This window comes from Chiloscyllium plagiosum, unplaced genomic scaffold (genome assembly GCF_037043375.1).
Source record: "Chiloscyllium plagiosum isolate Xiang-an unplaced genomic scaffold, Cpla_swu_hap1 HiC_scaffold_31, whole genome shotgun sequence".
NCBI classification, from domain to species: Eukaryota; Metazoa; Chordata; class Chondrichthyes; order Orectolobiformes; family Hemiscylliidae; genus Chiloscyllium; species Chiloscyllium plagiosum.
Window position 1 is genome coordinate 76,102,233 of NW_028270169.1, and position 19,560 is coordinate 76,121,792.

The following is a 19,560-nucleotide window of genomic DNA, read 5'->3' on the forward strand; positions in this document are numbered from 1 at the left end:
GATCAGAAGGCGGTAACTACACTCTCAAACAGAATGGCATATGATCACAATCAGGTTGGAGAAAAACTTTACAATGCTTTGCACAGTAATTAAATGGAGTTGCATTACATTTCACTACGAGAGCAGATTTGTTCAAGTAAATTCGAAGGCAGGTTTGCAGATGGGAAAGCAAGCAAGAAAACTCCGCTCCTGTCCATGTAAAATGCTGCAGTCGAAGAACAAAGCAGTTTCTGCCCAGTTTCGAACTGGGGACCTTTCGCGCGTAAGGCGAACGTGATGACCACTGCACTACAGAAACAAGGCGCAGTCGCTACTGCTAAGGCTCAGTGGCACCCAGCACTGAAAGTTGAAGCCATTTTACCTTTCACCTTTCTGTTTCCAATCGCTCGTTGTTTAATGGGACTTCTTTAATTTTGGCTATGTGGTGAGCATGGACGAGATACACCGAAGTATCTGTTTCCACGCGGTGTGCGCCAATAACATTGTGTTGCTTACACCGGCTGTAAAGGATTACTTTTTAGCGGAGCTTGCCGTCGCAGTCTGTGGCACAATCATTTCGTCTGTTCGACTGCTCACGGGAAAGGTAGCGTTGTAAGACACTGCAGAAACGAACGACTTCCTTACTTTTGCTCCGACTGACCATACTCCGGGAAATTTTCCCAGATTCTCAGTTGAGGATTTTTGCAGCTGCAAGTTACCTCAGAAACCCTGTTAATTCGTAAGGTATTGAGCGAATCGCAAAACAGAAAGCATTTAACACGGAACACAAACAAAACTGGCAAACCAAATGCATTTTCAGACACAGCGAGCATGAATGCAAAATGTGAGACAGGCCGGGGGCATGAGTCATAAAGTAATCTCACAACGAACAACAGGGCAATTCCAAACTGCTCTTTCAAACATACTGGAGCCTGAGTGCACCACCACTTCCCAGACAATGCTGAAAAGAGAGAAAGAAAGAACACAATAAGAATGGGCCATGAAAAAGTGAATTTCACCAATCACAGACTCGATTAGATTACCTTTCCCTTCCGATGTCCGCAGGACGGAAATGAAGGAAATGGGAGAAATTCAATAACATGTGACATCGCAATTCATTGGAACGATTTTCCCATTGGCCAGAAAACAAAATAACGACGAGTCGTGCCACCGCAGGACTTTGTTTCACAACAGCAATGAAATCACAGTCGCCATTCGGTTCCAGTAAACGCTCAACTTGCCTGGGACAGCAGAGCTGTTTGCGATTTTCCACGCGGGAGGCGAACACGATCATGACAGCACAGACATCGGAAAAGTCGGCACTTTCCCACACCACAGTTAATTGCCCAGGAAGCAAACCCAATTTTCTTCGGTTTTCAACAGAAATGCAGCAGGAGTCGAAACAGCATTTTAACAAACTGCGTCGTTGGAAGCGATCAGCAGAAATGGCAGCGGTGGGATTCGAACCCACGCCTCTGTCGAGACTGGAGCCTTAATCCAGCGGCTTAGACCGCTCGGCCACACTACCAGCCAGCCGCGCTGCCCCATTTTCTTGCACTTCCAATTGTGCTCCTGCATAACAACCGATGCAAAGCCACGTGAAAAGGGTTCCATGATCCCTCTCCGACTCGCACAACTGCTGGGATGTGCCCGTCTACAATATCAATTTCGCAGCAGATAATGATAGCCCATCAATCCAGACAACTATCAATGGTAAGCTGAGTCTATCTTCTCAGAATCTTTTCAACTACAAATGTATCTGTGAGTGCGTGAGAACATGCGATCGGTTATGATTTGGTCAAATTACCATGAGCTGCTTGACATTACTGCAATTTCGATTCTTGCTTTGCTAAATGATTTCACCCTTTGATCGAAACAGGACAACTTTCACGTTTACACGGAACATGAAACACACCGGACTACAGGGAAAATGCACAAAGCTGAGCAGGCCGTGTTCCACATCATACCGCACAGCAGAGTTACAGTCACTGTGTCTGTTTTGCAGAATAAGAGTCCCAAAGAATGTTCTCCACCCTAAAACCGGAGGTAGCATTACAATCCGAGAACGACAGATCACATTGTGAGGATGCTCTGACCTCGGAGCCGGTTCGAGATGCCACTTTCCTTGCCTTTTTGCCTTACCCGTGCAATTCGCTGCAGAGATGTTCACACCTGGATATGAGCCACAGGGATACCAACTGAGTCGACGAGAAGCGACTCAATAAATTTTGCTAAACTCCACGGTGCTTATTAGAAATGCAGTTTCTGTTCACATCAATCTAAAAGGCAGTTTCTGAACATAGTAACAGAAGTCAAAAGGTAATTAGCTCACCCCACCCCCACTCCGGAAGAGGTGCTAAGTGCCCTTGAGTGCTTTTTTGTTCTCGATGTGAAGAGCTCTCACGCCTGAGTCACCTTCACACGTCTCTGGTTGCTGAGTGAATCACAAAGAAGGAATTTCACCAGAGCTACAACTGCCTCACTTCTCCACTCGCCCTCCCAGTTTACATTTTCCTGCTCGTCAGTGATTTAAAGAAAACCAAATGGATGCGATGTCATTCTGTAGCCTCTCTGTCGATTCCTCCGTTTCAGTTCCAATGTGGTTAGATCTCGGGGCGCACCTTAATACTAGCGACGCTATCAAAGCACAGGTCCAGAGGTTCCTCTGAGAGTGTAATTTCTTTCATTGCTGTTGCTGGTTGAATGAGCCACTAACGTGCGAACTGCTCCAAAACATGATTCAGGACCTCTGGTAACAACTCTCGCACGTTAAATAACGACAGACAGCTTCCAAATGATGTCCTTCATAGACGACTTTGGGGGTACATTTGACAGACAGACTTGTTCAGGAATCCGCGATGCGCTGTGACACCAGCGCATCAGCTTCTTCCCTGTCTTGGAAACGGGCCGCCTGCGCAAGGAATGCAAGTGCGGTACTGCTTTTCGTGGAAGGATCAGAAGGCGGTAACTACACTCTCAAACAGAATGGCATATGATCACAATCAGGTTGGAGAAAAACTTTACAATGCTTTGCACAGTAATTAAATGGAGTTGCATTACATTTCACTACGAGAGCAGATTTGTTCAAGTAAATTCGAAGGCAGGTTTGCAGATGGGAAAGCAAGCAAGAAAACTCCGCTCCTGTCCATGTAAAATGCTGCAGTTGAAGAACAAAGCAGTTTCTGCCCAGTTTCGAACTGGGGACCTTTCGCGCGTAAGGCGAACGTGATGACCACTACACTACAGAAACAAGGCGCAGTCGCTACTGCTAAGGCTCAGTGGCACCCAGCACTGAAAGTTGAAGCCATTTTACCTTTCACCTTTCTGTTTCCAATCGCTCGTTGTTTAATGGGACTTCTTTAATTTTGGCTATGTGGTGAGCATGGACGAGATACACCGAAGTATCTGTTTCCACGCGGTGTGCGCCAATAACATTGTGTTGCTTACACCGGCTGTAAAGGATTACTTTTTAGCGGAGCTTGCCGTCGCAGTCTGTGGCACAATCATTTCGTCTGTTCGACTGCTCACGGGAAAGGTAGCGTTGTAAGACACTGCAGAAACGAACGACTTCCTTACTTTTGCTCCGACTGACCATACTCCGGGAAATTTTCCCAGATTCTCAGTTGAGGATTTTTGCAGCTGCAAGTTACCTCAGAAACCCTGTTAATTCGTAAGGTATTGAGCGAATCGCAAAACAGAAAGCATTTAACACGGAACACAAACAAAACTGGCAAACCAAATGCATTTTCAGACACAGCGAGCATGAATGCAAAATGTGAGACAGGCCGGGGGCATGAGTCATAAAGTAATCTCACAACTAACAACAGGGCAATTCCAAACTGCTCTTTCAAACATACTGGAGCCTGAGTGCACCACCACTTCCCAGACAATGCTGAAAAGAGAGAAAGAAAGAACACAATAAGAATGGGCCATGAAAAAGTGAATTTCACCAATCACAGACTCGATTAGATTACCTTTCCCTTCCGATGTCCGCAGGATGGAAATGAAGGAAATGGGAGAAATTCAATAACATGTGACATCGCAATTCATTGGAACGATTTTCCCATTGGCCAGAAAACAAAATAACGACGAGTCGTGCCACCGCAGGACTTTGTTTCACAACAGCAATGAAATCACAGTCGCCATTCGGTTCCAGTAAACGCTCAACTTGCCTGGGACAGCAGAGCTGTTTGCGATTTTCTACGCGGGAGGCGAACACGATCATGACAGCACAGACATCGGAAAAGTCGGCACTTTCCCACACCACAGTTAATTGCCCAGGAAGCAAACCCAATTTTCTTCGGTTTTCAACAGAAATGCAGCAGGAGTCGAAACAGCATTTTAACAAACTGCGTCGTTGGAAGCGATCAGCAGAAATGGCAGCGGTGGGATTCGAACCCACGCCTCTGTCGAGACTGGAGCCTTAATCCAGCGGCTTAGACCGCTCGGCCACACTACCAGCCAGCCGCGCTGCCCCATTTTCTTGCACTTCCAATTGTGCTCCTGCATAACAACCGATGCAAAGCCACGTGAAAAGGGTTCCATGATCCCTCTCCGACTCGCACAACTGCTGGGATGTGCCCGTCTACAATATCAATTTCGCAGCAGATAATGATAGCCCATCAATCCAGACAACTATCAATGGTAAGCTGAGTCTATCTTCTCAGAATCTTTTCAACTACAAATGTATCTGTGAGTGCGTGAGAACATGCGATCGGTTATGATTTGGTCAAATTACCATGAGCTGCTTGACATTACTGCAATTTCGATTCTTGCTTTGCTAAATGATTTCACCCTTTGATCGAAACAGGACAACTTTCACGTTTACACGGAACATGAAACACACCGGACTACAGGGAAAATGCACAAAGCTGAGCAGGCCGTGTTCCACATCATACCGCACAGCAGAGTTACAGTCACTGTGTCTGTTTTGCAGAATAAGAGTCCCAAAGAATGTTCTGCACCCTAAAACCGGAGGTAGCATTACAATCCGAGAACGACAGATCACATTGTGAGGATGCTCTGACCTCGGAGCCGGTTCGAGATGCCACTTTCCTTGCCTTTTTGCCTTACCCGTGCAATTCGCTGCAGAGATGTTCACACCTGGATATGAGCCACAGGGATACCAACTGAGTCGACGAGAAGCGACTCAATAAATTTTGCTAAACTCCACGGTGCTTATTAGAAATGCAGTTTCTGTTCACATCAATCTAAAAGGCAGTTTCTGAACATAGTAACAGAAGTCAAAAGGTAATTAGCTCACCCCACCCCCACTCCGGAAGAGGTGCTAAGTGCCCTTGAGTGCTTTTTTGTTCTCGATGTGAAGAGCTCTCACGCCTGAGTCACCTTCACACGTCTCTGGTTGCTGAGTGAATCACAAAGAAGGAATTTCACCAGAGCTACAACTGCCTCACTTCTCCACTCGCCCTCCCAGTTTACATTTTCCTGCTCGTCAGTGATTTAAAGAAAACCAAATGGATGCGATGTCATTCTGTAGCCTCTCTGTCGATTCCTCCGTTTCAGTTCCAATGTGGTTAGATCTCGGGGCGCACCTTAATACTAGCGACGCTATCAAAGCACAGGTCCAGAGGTTCCTCTGAGAGTGTAATTTCTTTCATTGCTGTTGCTGGTTGAATGAGCCACTAACGTGCGAACTGCTCCAAAACATGATTCAGGACCTCTGGTAACAACTCTCGCACGTTAAATAACGACAGACAGCTTCCAAATGATGTCCTTCATAGACGACTTTGGGGGTACATTTGACAGACAGACTTGTTCAGGAATCCGCGATGCGCTGTGATACCAGCGCATCAGCTTCTTCCCTGTCTTGGAAACGGGCCGCCTGCGCAAGGAATGCAAGTGCGGTACTGCTTTTCGTGGAAGGATCAGAAGGCGGTAACTACACTCTCAAACAGAATGGCATATGATCACAATCAGGTTGGAGAAAAACTTTACAATGCTTTGCACAGTAATTAAATGGAGTTGCATTACATTTCACTACGAGAGCAGATTTGTTCAAGTAAATTCGAAGGCAGGTTTGCAGATGGGAAAGCAAGCAAGAAAACTCCGCTCCTGTCCATGTAAAATGCTGCAGTTGAAGAACAAAGCAGTTTCTGCCCAGTTTCGAACTGGGGACCTTTCGCGCGTAAGGCGAACGTGATGACCACTACACTACAGAAACAAGGCGCAGTCGCTACTGCTAAGGCTCAGTGGCACCCAGCACTGAAAGTTGAAGCCATTTTACCTTTCACCTTTCTGTTTCCAATCGCTCGTTGTTTAATGGGACTTCTTTAATTTTGGCTATGTGGTGAGCATGGACGAGATACACCGAAGTATCTGTTTCCACGCGGTGTGCGCCAATAACATTGTGTTGATTACACCGGCTGTAAAGGATTACTTTTTAGCGGAGCTTGCCGTCGCAGTCTGTGGCACAATCATTTCGTCTGTTCGACTGCTCACGGGAAAGGTAGCGTTGTAAGACACTGCAGAAACGAACGACTTCCTTACTTTTGCTCCGACTGACCATACTCCGGGAAATTTTCCCAGATTCTCAGTTGAGGATTTTTGCAGCTGCAAGTTACCTCAGAAACCCTGTTAATTCGTAAGGTATTGAGCGAATCGCAAAACAGAAAGCATTTAACACGGAACACAAACAAAACTGGCAAACCAAATGCATTTTCAGACACAGCGAGCATGAATGCAAAATGTGAGACAGGCCGGGGGCATGAGTCATAAAGTAATCTCACAACTAACAACAGGGCAATTCCAAACTGCTCTTTCAAACATACTGGAGCCTGAGTGCACCACCACTTCCCAGACAATGCTGAAAAGAGAGAAAGAAAGAACACAATAAGAATGGGCCATGAAAAAGTGAATTTCACCAATCACAGACTCGATTAGATTACCTTTCCCTTCCGATGTCCGCAGGATGGAAATGAAGGAAATGGGAGAAATTCAATAACATGTGACATCGCAATTCATTGGAACGATTTTCCCATTGGCCAGAAAACAAAATAACGACGAGTCGTGCCACCGCAGGACTTTGTTTCACAACAGCAATGAAATCACAGTCGCCATTCGGTTCCAGTAAACGCTCAACTTGCCTGGGACAGCAGAGCTGTTTGCGATTTTCTACGCGGGAGGCGAACACGATCATGACAGCACAGACATCGGAAAAGTCGGCACTTTCCCACACCACAGTTAATTGCCCAGGAAGCAAACCCAATTTTCTTCGGTTTTCAACAGAAATGCAGCAGGAGTCGAAACAGCATTTTAACAAACTGCGTCGTTGGAAGCGATCAGCAGAAATGGCAGCGGTGGGATTCGAACCCACGCCTCTGTCGAGACTGGAGCCTTAATCCAGCGGCTTAGACCGCTCGGCCACACTACCAGCCAGCCGCGCTGCCCCATTTTCTTGCACTTCCAATTGTGCTCCTGCATAACAACCGATGCAAAGCCACGTGAAAAGGGTTCCATGATCCCTCTCCGACTCGCACAACTGCTGGGATGTGCCCGTCTACAATATCAATTTCGCAGCAGATAATGATAGCCCATCAATCCAGACAACTATCAATGGTAAGCTGAGTCTATCTTCTCAGAATCTTTTCAACTACAAATGTATCTGTGAGTGCGTGAGAACATGCGATCGGTTATGATTTGGTCAAATTACCATGAGCTGCTTGACATTACTGCAATTTCGATTCTTGCTTTGCTAAATGATTTCACCCTTTGATCGAAACAGGACAACTTTCACGTTTACACGGAACATGAAACACACCGGACTACAGGGAAAATGCACAAAGCTGAGCAGGCCGTGTTCCACATCATACCGCACAGCAGAGTTACAGTCACTGTGTCTGTTTTGCAGAATAAGAGTCCCAAAGAATGTTCTGCACCCTAAAACCGGAGGTAGCATTACAATCCGAGAACGACAGATCACATTGTGAGGATGCTCTGACCTCGGAGCCGGTTCGAGATGCCACTTTCCTTGCCTTTTTGCCTTACCCGTGCAATTCGCTGCAGAGATGTTCACACCTGGATATGAGCCACAGGGATACCAACTGAGTCGACGAGAAGCGACTCAATAAATTTTGCTAAACTCCACGGTGCTTATTAGAAATGCAGTTTCTGTTCACATCAATCTAAAAGGCAGTTTCTGAACATAGTAACAGAAGTCAAAAGGTAATTAGCTCACCCCACCCCCACTCCGGAAGAGGTGCTAAGTGCCCTTGAGTGCTTTTTTGTTCTCGATGTGAAGAGCTCTCACGCCTGAGTCACCTTCACACGTCTCTGGTTGCTGAGTGAATCACAAAGAAGGAATTTCACCAGAGCTACAACTGCCTCACTTCTCCACTCGCCCTCCCAGTTTACATTTTCCTGCTCGTCAGTGATTTAAAGAAAACCAAATGGATGCGATGTCATTCTGTAGCCTCTCTGTCGATTCCTCCGTTTCAGTTCCAATGTGGTTAGATCTCGGGGCGCACCTTAATACTAGCGACGCTATCAAAGCACAGGTCCAGAGGTTCCTCTGAGAGTGTAATTTCTTTCATTGCTGTTGCTGGTTGAATGAGCCACTAACGTGCGAACTGCTCCAAAACATGATTCAGGACCTCTGGTAACAACTCTCGCACGTTAAATAACGACAGACAGCTTCCAAATGATGTCCTTCATAGACGACTTTGGGGGTACATTTGACAGACAGACTTGTTCAGGAATCCGCGATGCGCTGTGATACCAGCGCATCAGCTTCTTCCCTGTCTTGGAAACGGGCCGCCTGCGCAAGGAATGCAAGTGCGGTACTGCTTTTCGTGGAAGGATCAGAAGGCGGTAACTACACTCTCAAACAGAATGGCATATGATCACAATCAGGTTGGAGAAAAACTTTACAATGCTTTGCACAGTAATTAAATGGAGTTGCATTACATTTCACTACGAGAGCAGATTTGTTCAAGTAAATTCGAAGGCAGGTTTGCAGATGGGAAAGCAAGCAAGAAAACTCCGCTCCTGTCCATGTAAAATGCTGCAGTTGAAGAACAAAGCAGTTTCTGCCCAGTTTCGAACTGGGGACCTTTCGCGCGTAAGGCGAACGTGATGACCACTACACTACAGAAACAAGGCGCAGTCGCTACTGCTAAGGCTCAGTGGCACCCAGCACTGAAAGTTGAAGCCATTTTACCTTTCACCTTTCTGTTTCCAATCGCTCGTTGTTTAATGGGACTTCTTTAATTTTGGCTATGTGGTGAGCATGGACGAGATACACCGAAGTATCTGTTTCCACGCGGTGTGCGCCAATAACATTGTGTTGCTTACACCGGCTGTAAAGGATTACTTTTTAGCGGAGCTTGCCGTCGCAGTCTGTGGCACAATCATTTCGTCTGTTCGACTGCTCACGGGAAAGGTAGCGTTGTAAGACACTGCAGAAACGAACGACTTCCTTACTTTTGCTCCGACTGACCATACTCCGGGAAATTTTCCCAGATTCTCAGTTGAGGATTTTTGCAGCTGCAAGTTACCTCAGAAACCCTGTTAATTCGTAAGGTATTGAGCGAATCGCAAAACAGAAAGCATTTAACACGGAACACAAACAAAACTGGCAAACCAAATGCATTTTCAGACACAGCGAGCATGAATGCAAAATGTGAGACAGGCCGGGGGCATGAGTCATAAAGTAATCTCACAACTAACAACAGGGCAATTCCAAACTGCTCTTTCAAACATACTGGAGCCTGAGTGCACCACCACTTCCCAGACAATGCTGAAAAGAGAGAAAGAAAGAACACAATAAGAATGGGCCATGAAAAAGTGAATTTCACCAATCACATACTCGATTAGATTACCTTTCCCTTCCGATGTCCGCAGGACGGAAATGAAGGAAATGGGAGAAATTCAATAACATGTGACATCGCAATTCATTGGAACGATTTTCCCATTGGCCAGAAAACAAAATAACGACGAGTCGTGCCACCGCAGGACTTTGTTTCACAACAGCAATGAAATCACAGTCGCCATTCGGTTCCAGTAAACGCTCAACTTGCCTGGGACAGCAGAGCTGTTTGCGATTTTCCACGCGGGAGGCGAACACGATCATGACAGCACAGACATCGGAAAAGTCGGCACTTTCCCACACCACAGTTAATTGCCCAGGAAGCAAACCCAATTTTCTTCGGTTTTCAACAGAAATGCAGCAGGAGTCGAAACAGCATTTTAACAAACTGCGTCGTTGGAAGCGATCAGCAGAAATGGCAGCGGTGGGATTCGAACCCACGCCTCTGTCGAGACTGGAGCCTTAATCCAGCGGCTTAGACCGCTCGGCCACACTACCAGCCAGCCGCGCTGCCCCATTTTCTTGCACTTCCAATTGTGCTCCTGCATAACAACCGATGCAAAGCCACGTGAAAAGGGTTCCATGATCCCTCTCCGACTCGCACAACTGCTGGGATGTGCCCGTCTACAATATCAATTTCGCAGCAGATAATGATAGCCCATCAATCCAGACAACTATCAATGGTAAGCTGAGTCTATCTTCTCAGAATCTTTTCAACTACAAATGTATCTGTGAGTGCGTGAGAACATGCGATCGGTTATGATTTGGTCAAATTACCATGAGCTGCTTGACATTACTGCAATTTCGATTCTTGCTTTGCTAAATGATTTCACCCTTTGATCGAAACAGGACAACTTTCACGTTTACACGGAACATGAAACACACCGGACTACAGGGAAAATGCACAAAGCTGAGCAGGCCGTGTTCCACATCATACCGCACAGCAGAGTTACAGTCACTGTGTCTGTTTTGCAGAATAAGAGTCCCAAAGAATGTTCTCCACCCTAAAACCGGAGGTAGCATTACAATCCGAGAACGACAGATCACATTGTGAGGATGCTCTGACCTCGGAGCCGGTTCGAGATGCCACTTTCCTTGCCTTTTTGCCTTACCCGTGCAATTCGCTGCAGAGATGTTCACACCTGGATATGAGCCACAGGGATACCAACTGAGTCGACGAGAAGCGACTCAATAAATTTTGCTAAACTCCACGGTGCTTATTAGAAATGCAGTTTCTGTTCACATCAATCTAAAAGGCAGTTTCTGAACATAGTAACAGAAGTCAAAAGGTAATTAGCTCACCCCACCCCCACTCCGGAAGAGGTGCTAAGTGCCCTTGAGTGCTTTTTTGTTCTCGATGTGAAGAGCTCTCACGCCTGAGTCACCTTCACACGTCTCTGGTTGCTGAGTGAATCACAAAGAAGGAATTTCACCAGAGCTACAACTGCCTCACTTCTCCACTCGCCCTCCCAGTTTACATTTTCCTGCTCGTCAGTGATTTAAAGAAAACCAAATGGATGCGATGTCATTCTGTAGCCTCTCTGTCGATTCCTCCGTTTCAGTTCCAATGTGGTTAGATCTCGGGGCGCACCTTAATACTAGCGACGCTATCAAAGCACAGGTCCAGAGGTTCCTCTGAGAGTGTAATTTCTTTCATTGCTGTTGCTGGTTGAATGAGCCACTAACGTGCGAACTGCTCCAAAACATGATTCAGGACCTCTGGTAACAACTCTCGCACGTTAAATAACGACAGACAGCTTCCAAATGATGTCCTTCATAGACGACTTTGGGGGTACATTTGACAGACAGACTTGTTCAGGAATCCGCGATGCGCTGTGATACCAGCGCATCAGCTTCTTCCCTGTCTTGGAAACGGGCCGCCTGCGCAAGGAATGCAAGTGCGGTACTGCTTTTCGTGGAAGGATCAGAAGGCGGTAACTACACTCTCAAACAGAATGGCATATGATCACAATCAGGTTGGAGAAAAACTTTACAATGCTTTGCACAGTAATTAAATGGAGTTGCATTACATTTCACTACGAGAGCAGATTTGTTCAAGTAAATTCGAAGGCAGGTTTGCAGATGGGAAAGCAAGCAAGAAAACTCCGCTCCTGTCCATGTAAAATGCTGCAGTTGAAGAACAAAGCAGTTTCTGCCCAGTTTCGAACTGGGGACCTTTCGCGCGTAAGGCGAACGTGATGACCACTACACTACAGAAACAAGGCGCAGTCGCTACTGCTAAGGCTCAGTGGCACCCAGCACTGAAAGTTGAAGCCATTTTACCTTTCACCTTTCTGTTTCCAATCGCTCGTTGTTTAATGGGACTTCTTTAATTTTGGCTATGTGGTGAGCATGGACGAGATACACCGAAGTATCTGTTTCCACGCGGTGTGCGCCAATAACATTGTGTTGCTTACACCGGCTGTAAAGGATTACTTTTTAGCGGAGCTTGCCGTCGCAGTCTGTGGCACAATCATTTCGTCTGTTCGACTGCTCACGGGAAAGGTAGCGTTGTAAGACACTGCAGAAACGAACGACTTCCTTACTTTTGCTCCGACTGATCATACTCCGGGAAATTTTCCCAGATTCTCAGTTGAGGATTTTTGCAGCTGCAAGTTACCTCAGAAACCCTGTTAATTCGTAAGGTATTGAGCGAATCGCAAAACAGAAAGCATTTAACACGGAACACAAACAAAACTGGCAAACCAAATGCATTTTCAGACACAGCGAGCATGAATGCAAAATGTGAGACAGGCCGGGGGCATGAGTCATAAAGTAATCTCACAACTAACAACAGGGCAATTCCAAACTGCTCTTTCAAACATACTGGAGCCTGAGTGCACCACCACTTCCCAGACAATGCTGAAAAGAGAGAAAGAAAGAACACAATAAGAATGGGCCATGAAAAAGTGAATTTCACCAATCACAGACTCGATTAGATTACCTTTCCCTTCCGATGTCCGCAGGACGGAAATGAAGGAAATGGGAGAAATTCAATAACATGTGACATCGCAATTCATTGGAACGATTTTCCCATTGGCCAGAAAACAAAATAACGACGAGTCGTGCCACCGCAGGACTTTGTTTCACAACAGCAATGAAATCACAGTCGCCATTCGGTTCCAGTAAACGCTCAACTTGCCTGGGACAGCAGAGCTGTTTGCGATTTTCCACGCGGGAGGCGAACACGATCATGACAGCACAGACATCGGAAAAGTCGGCACTTTCCCACACCACAGTTAATTGCCCAGGAAGCAAACCCAATTTTCTTCGGTTTTCAACAGAAATGCAGCAGGAGTCGAAACAGCATTTTAACAAACTGCGTCGTTGGAAGCGATCAGCAGAAATGGCAGCGGTGGGATTCGAACCCACGCCTCTGTCGAGACTGGAGCCTTAATCCAGCGGCTTAGACCGCTCGGCCACACAACCAGCCAGCCGCGCTGCCCCATTTTCTTGCACTTCCAATTGTGCTCCTGCATAACAACCGATGCAAAGCCACGTAAAAAGGGTTCCATGATCCCTCTCCGACTCGCACAACTGCTGGGATGTGCCCGTCTACAATATCAATTTCGCAGCAGATAATGATAGCCCATCAATCCAGACAACTATCAATGGTAAGCTGAGTCTATCTTCTCAGAATCTTTTCAACTACAAATGTATCTGTGAGTGCGTGAGAACATGCGATCGGTTATGATTTGGTCAAATTACCATGAGCTGCTTGACATTACTGCAATTTCGATTCTTGCTTTGCTAAATGATTTCACCCTTTGATCGAAACAGGACAACTTTCACGTTTACACGGAACATGAAACACACCGGACTACAGGGAAAATGCACAAAGCTGAGCAGGCCGTGTTCCACATCATACCGCACAGCAGAGTTACAGTCACTGTGTCTGTTTTGCAGAATAAGAGTCCCAAAGAATGTTCTCCACCCTAAAACCGGAGGTAGCATTACAATCCGAGAACGACAGATCACATTGTGAGGATGCTCTGACCTCGGAGCCGGTTCGAGATGCCACTTTCCTTGCCTTTTTGCCTTACCCGTGCAATTCGCTGCAGAGATGTTCACACCTGGATATGAGCCACAGGGATACCAACTGAGTCGACGAGAAGCGACTCAATAAATTTTGCTAAACTCCACGGTGCTTATTAGAAATGCAGTTTCTGTTCACATCAATCTAAAAGGCAGTTTCTGAACATAGTAACAGAAGTCAAAAGGTAATTAGCTCACCCCACCCCCACTCCGGAAGAGGTGCTAAGTGCCCTTGAGTGCTTTTTTGTTCTCGATGTGAAGAGCTCTCACGCCTGAGTCACCTTCACACGTCTCTGGTTGCTGAGTGAATCACAAAGAAGGAATTTCACCAGAGCTACAACTGCCTCACTTCTCCACTCGCCCTCCCAGTTTACATTTTCCTGCTCGTCAGTGATTTAAAGAAAACCAAATGGATGCGATGTCATTCTGTAGCCTCTCTGTCGATTCCTCCGTTTCAGTTCCAATGTGGTTAGATCTCGGGGCGCACCTTAATACTAGCGACGCTATCAAAGCACAGGTCCAGAGGTTCCTCTGAGAGTGTAATTTCTTTCATTGCTGTTGCTGGTTGAATGAGCCACTAACGTGCGAACTGCTCCAAAACATGATTCAGGACCTCTGGTAACAACTCTCGCACGTTAAATAACGACAGACAGCTTCCAAATGATGTCCTTCATAGACGACTTTGGGGGTACATTTGACAGACAGACTTGTTCAGGAATCCGCGGTGCGCTGTGACACCAGCGCATCAGCTTCTTCCCTGTCTTGGAAACGGGCCGCCTGCGCAAGGAATGCAAGTGCGGTACTGCTTTTCGTGGAAGGATCAGAAGGCGGTAACTACACTCTCAAACAGAATGGCATATGATCACAATCAGGTTGGAGAAAAACTTTACAATGCTTTGCACAGTAATTAAATGGAGTTGCATTACATTTCACTACGAGAGCAGATTTGTTCAAGTAAATTCGAAGGCAGGTTTGCAGATGGGAAAGCAAGCAAGAAAACTCCGCTCCTGTCCATGTAAAATGCTGCAGTTGAAGAACAAAGCAGTTTCTGCCCAGTTTCGAACTGGGGACCTTTCGCACGTAAGGCGAACGTGATGACCACTACACTACAGAAACAAGGCGCAGTCGCTACTGCTAAGGCTCAGTGGCACCCAGCACTGAAAGTTGAAGCCATTTTACCTTTCACCTTTCTGTTTCCAATCGCTCGTTGTTTAATGGGACTTCTTTAATTTTGGCTATGTGGTGAGCATGGACGAGATACACCGAAGTATCTGTTTCCACGCGGTGTGCGCCAATAACATTGTGTTGCTTACACCGGCTGTAAAGGATTACTTTTTAGCGGAGCTTGCCGTCGCAGTCTGTGGCACAATCATTTCGTCTGTTCGACTGCTCACGGGAAAGGTAGCGTTGTAAGACACTGCAGAAACGAACGACTTCCTTACTTTTGCTCCGACTGACCATACTCCGGGAAATTTTCCCAGATTCTCAGTTGAGGATTTTTGCAGCTGCAAGTTACCTCAGAAACCCTGTTAATTCGTAAGGTATTGAGCGAATCGCAAAACAGAAAGCATTTAACACGGAACACAAACAAAACTGGCAAACCAAATGCATTTTCAGACACAGCGAGCATGAATGCAAAATGTGAGACAGGCCGGGGGCATGAGTCATAAAGTAATCTCACAACTAACAACAGGGCAATTCCAAACTGCTCTTTCAAACATACTGGAGCCTGAGTGCACCACCACTTCCCAGACAATGCTGAAAAGAGAGAAAGAAAGAACACAATAAGAATGGGCCATGAAAAAGTGAATTTCACCAATCACAGACTCGATTAGATTACCTTTCCCTTCCGATGTCCGCAGGACGGAAATGAAGGAAATGGGAGAAATTCAATAACATGTGACATCGCAATTCATTGGAACGATTTTCCCATTGGCCAGAAAACAAAATAACGACGAGTCGTGCCACCGCAGGACTTTGTTTCACAACAGCAATGAAATCACAGTCGCCATTCGGTTCCAGTAAACGCTCAACTTGCCTGGGACAGCAGAGCTGTTTGCGATTTTCCACGCGGGAGGCGAACACGATCATGACAGCACAGACATCGGAAAAGTCGGCACTTTCCCACACCACAGTTAATTGCCCAGGAAGCAAACCCAATTTTCTTCGGTTTTCAACAGAAATGCAGCAGGAGTCGAAACAGCATTTTAACAAACTGCGTCGTTGGAAGCGATCAGCAGAAATGGCAGCGGTGGGATTCGAACCCACGCCTCTGTCGAGACTGGAGCCTTAATCCAGCGGCTTAGACCGCTCGGCCACACTACCAGCCAGCCGCGCTGCCCCATTTTCTTGCACTTCCAATTGTGCTCCTGCATAACAACCGATGCAAAGCCACGTGAAAAGGGTTCCATGATCCCTCTCCGACTCGCACAACTGCTGGGATGTGCCCGTCTACAATATCAATTTCGCAGCAGATAATGATAGCCCATCAATCCAGACAACTATCAATGGTAAGCTGAGTCTATCTTCTCAGAATCTTTTCAACTACAAATGTATCTGTGAGTGCGTGAGAACATGCGATCGGTTATGATTTGGTCAAATTACCATGAGCTGCTTGACATTACTGCAATTTCGATTCTTGCTTTGCTAAATGATTTCACCCTTTGATCGAAACAGGACAACTTTCACGTTTACACGGAACATGAAACACACCGGACTACAGGGAAAATGCACAAAGCTGAGCAGGCCGTGTTCCACATCATACCGCACAGCAGAGTTACAGTCACTGTGTCTGTTTTGCAGAATAAGAGTCCCAAAGAATGTTCTCCACCCTAAAACCGGAGGTAGCATTACAATCCGAGAACGACAGATCACATTGTGAGGATGCTCTGACCTCGGAGCCGGTTCGAGATGCCACTTTCCTTGCCTTTTTGCCTTACCCGTGCAATTCGCTGCAGAGATGTTCACACCTGGATATGAGCCACAGGGATACCAACTGAGTCGACGAGAAGCGACTCAATAAATTTTGCTAAACTCCACGGTGCTTATTAGAAATGCAGTTTCTGTTCACATCAATCTAAAAGGCAGTTTCTGAACATAGTAACAGAAGTCAAAAGGTAATTAGCTCACCCCACCCCCACTCCGGAAGAGGTGCTAAGTGCCCTTGAGTGCTTTTTTGTTCTCGATGTGAAGAGCTCTCACGCCTGAGTCACCTTCACACGTCTCTGGTTGCTGAGTGAATCACAAAGAAGGAATTTCACCAGAGCTACAACTGCCTCACTTCTCCACTCGCCCTCCCAGTTTACATTTTCCTGCTCGTCAGTGATTTAAAGAAAACCAAATGGATGCGATGTCATTCTGTAGCCTCTCTGTCGATTCCTCCGTTTCAGTTCCAATGTGGTTAGATCTCGGGGCGCACCTTAATACTAGCGACGCTATCAAAGCACAGGTCCAGAGGTTCCTCTGAGAGTGTAATTTCTTTCATTGCTGTTGCTGGTTGAATGAGCCACTAACGTGCGAACTGCTCCAAAACATGATTCAGGACCTCTGGTAACAACTCTCGCACGTTAAATAACGACAGACAGCTTCCAAATGATGTCCTTCATAGACGACTTTGGGGGTACATTTGACAGACAGACTTGTTCAGGAATCCGCGATGCGCTGTGATACCAGCGCATCAGCTTCTTCCCTGTCTTGGAAACGGGCCGCCTGCGCAAGGAATGCAAGTGCGGTACTGCTTTTCGTGGAAGGATCAGAAGGCGGTAACTACACTCTCAAACAGAATGGCATATGATCACAATCAGGTTGGAGAAAAACTTTACAATGCTTTGCACAGTAATTAAATGGAGTTGCATTACATTTCACTACGAGAGCAGATTTGTTCAAGTAAATTCGAAGGCAGGTTTGCAGATGGGAAAGCAAGCAAGAAAACTCCGCTCCTGTCCATGTAAAATGCTGCAGTTGAAGAACAAAGCAGTTTCTGCCCAGTTTCGAACTGGGGACCTTTCGCGCGTAAGGCGAACGTGATGACCACTACACTACAGAAACAAGGCGCAGTCGCTACTGCTAAGGCTCAGTGGCACCCAGCACTGAAAGTTGAAGCCATTTTACCTTTCACCTTTCTGTTTCCAATCGCTCGTTGTTTAATGGGACTTCTTTAATTTTGGCTATGTGGTGAGCATGGACGAGATACACCGAAGTATCTGTTTCCACGCGGTGTGCGCCAATAACATTGTGTTGCTTACACCGGCTGTAAAGGATTACTTTTTAGCGGAGCTTGCCGTCGCAGTCTGTGGCACAATCATTTCGTCTGTTCGACTGCTCACGGGAAAGGTAGCGTTGTAAGACACTGCAGAAACGAACGACTTCCTTACTTTTGCTCCGACTGATCATACTCCGGGAAATTTTCCCAGATTCTCAGTTGAGGATTTTTGCAGCTGCAAGTTACCTCAGAAACCCTGTTAATTCGTAAGGTATTGAGCGAATCGCAAAACAGAAAGCATTTAACACGGAACACAAACAAAACTGGCAAACCAAATGCATTTTCAGACACAGCGAGCATGAATGCAAAATGTGAGACAGGCCGGGGGCATGAGTCATAAAGTAATCTCACAACTAACAACAGGGCAATTCCAAACTGCTCTTTCAAACATACTGGAGCCTGAGTGCACCACCACTTCCCAGACAATGCTGAAAAGAGAGAAAGAAAGAACACAATAAGAATGGGCCATGAAAAAGTGAATTTCACCAATCACAGACTCGATTAGATTACCTTTCCCTTCCGATGTCCGCAGGACGGAAATGAAGGAAATGGGAGAAATTCAATAACATGTGACATCGCAATTCATTGGAACGATTTTCCCATTGGCCAGAAAACAAAATAACGACGAGTCGTGCCACCGCAGGACTTTGTTTCACAACAGCAATGAAATCACAGTCGCCATTCGGTTCCAGTAAACGCTCAACTTGCCTGGGACAGCAGAGCTGTTTGCGATTTTCCACGCGGGAGGCGAACACGATCATGACAGCACAGACATCGGAAAAGTCGGCACTTTCCCACACCACAGTTAATTGCCCAGGAAGCAAACCCAATTTTCTTCGGTTTTCAACAGAAATGCAGCAGGAGTCGAAACAGCATTTTAACAAACTGCGTCGTTGGAAGCGATCAGCAGAAATGGCAGCGGTGGGATTCGAACCCACGCCTCTGTCGAGACTGGAGCCTTAATCCAGCGGCTTAGACCGCTCGGCCACACAACCAGCCAGCCGCGCTGCCCCATTTTCTTGCACTTCCAATTGTGCTCCTGCATAACAACCGATGCAAAGCCACGTAAAAAGGGTTCCATGATCCCTCTCCGACTCGCACAACTGCTGGGATGTGCCCGTCTACAATATCAATTTCGCAGCAGATAATGATAGCCCATCAATCCAGACAACTATCAATGGTAAGCTGAGTCTATCTTCTCAGAATCTTTTCAACTACAAATGTATCTGTGAGTGCGTGAGAACATGCGATCGGTTATGATTTGGTCAAATTACCATGAGCTGCTTGACATTACTGCAATTTCGATTCTTGCTTTGCTAAATGATTTCACCCTTTGATCGAAACAGGACAACTTTCACGTTTACACGGAACATGAAACACACCGGACTACAGGGAAAATGCACAAAGCTGAGCAGGCCGTGTTCCACATCATACCGCACAGCAGAGTTACAGTCACTGTGTC

The 19,560-nt window shown here is 46.4% G+C and overlaps 5 non-coding genes across 5 annotated transcripts; all 5 read right to left on the reverse strand.

Moving 5' to 3' along the window:
- Positions 1-3,156: 3,156 nt before the first annotated feature.
- Positions 3,157-3,229, reverse strand: trnav-uac (transfer RNA valine (anticodon UAC)). The gene has a single exon. It is a non-coding gene; the product is annotated as a tRNA-Val (tRNA).
- A 2,858-nt stretch (positions 3,230-6,087) lies between these two features.
- Positions 6,088-6,160, reverse strand: trnav-uac (transfer RNA valine (anticodon UAC)). The gene has a single exon. It is a non-coding gene; the product is annotated as a tRNA-Val (tRNA).
- Positions 6,161-9,018: 2,858 nt separating this feature from the next.
- On the reverse strand, positions 9,019-9,091 carry trnav-uac (transfer RNA valine (anticodon UAC)). The gene has a single exon. It is a non-coding gene; the product is annotated as a tRNA-Val (tRNA).
- A 2,858-nt stretch (positions 9,092-11,949) lies between these two features.
- Positions 11,950-12,022, reverse strand: trnav-uac (transfer RNA valine (anticodon UAC)). The gene has a single exon. It is a non-coding gene; the product is annotated as a tRNA-Val (tRNA).
- A 5,789-nt stretch (positions 12,023-17,811) lies between these two features.
- On the reverse strand, positions 17,812-17,884 carry trnav-uac (transfer RNA valine (anticodon UAC)). The gene has a single exon. It is a non-coding gene; the product is annotated as a tRNA-Val (tRNA).
- Between the last annotated feature and the right edge of the window lie 1,676 nt (positions 17,885-19,560).